We start from the raw sequence: 823 nt of genomic DNA, 5'->3' as shown, positions 1-823 counted from the left end.
CCAACCGGAAGACTTGCAAACGAGTTCTTACAAGCGCCATCAGGGATAGTAATGCCATCATGGGAGATGTTAACAATCAAATTTTGCTCTCAAACTCATCTAGATGTGAAGTTTATAAGTATATGAACCCAAGTTTGTCAGTTCATCCAGTGTACAGAGTGAGACATAACATTAATGAATTTCACAGATTGTCTTTCACGCGTTTTAGAGTTAGCGGTCACAACCTTGGAATAGAGACAGGGAGGTGGAACAGAAGAGGCCGCGGGCGTATCCCTGTAGAGGAAAGACTGTGTGAGTGTGGCTCGGTACAAACCGAGCAGCATGTCATACAGGACTGTCCTAAGTCACTACAAATACGTGACACTTATCATTTTGATTGCATGGAAGATTTGTTTTCGGGTACTTATTCAGATGAAATAGTATGTAAGATCATTCATGATATTCTGAAGTTATATGTATAAGATTTTTGGGAAGTCTGGTTAGATTTATTTAATTAGGAATTTTGTAGTTTGTGGACTACAGTTGTGTTTTATTACATTTATATTTGTTTAAGTAATATCGTTTTCACTTTAATGTGATATTATTGTTTTTTAATGTAAAATCGATTCCTAGCTGTGGTTAATAAATATCTATCTATCTATCTATGTACTGCAATTACTAATAAACCGTATTATTATTAGTAGTAGTATTTTTATCATTATTATTATTATTATTATTATTATTATTATTATTACACACACACACACACACACACACACACACACACACACACACACACACACACACACACACACACACACACACACAAGAGCACGAATGAGGG

The sequence above is a fragment of the Portunus trituberculatus genome, chromosome 14 (genome assembly GCF_017591435.1).
Source record: "Portunus trituberculatus isolate SZX2019 chromosome 14, ASM1759143v1, whole genome shotgun sequence".
Taxonomy (NCBI): domain Eukaryota; kingdom Metazoa; phylum Arthropoda; class Malacostraca; order Decapoda; family Portunidae; genus Portunus; species Portunus trituberculatus.
Note: the sequence above shows the minus strand (reverse complement) of the source record.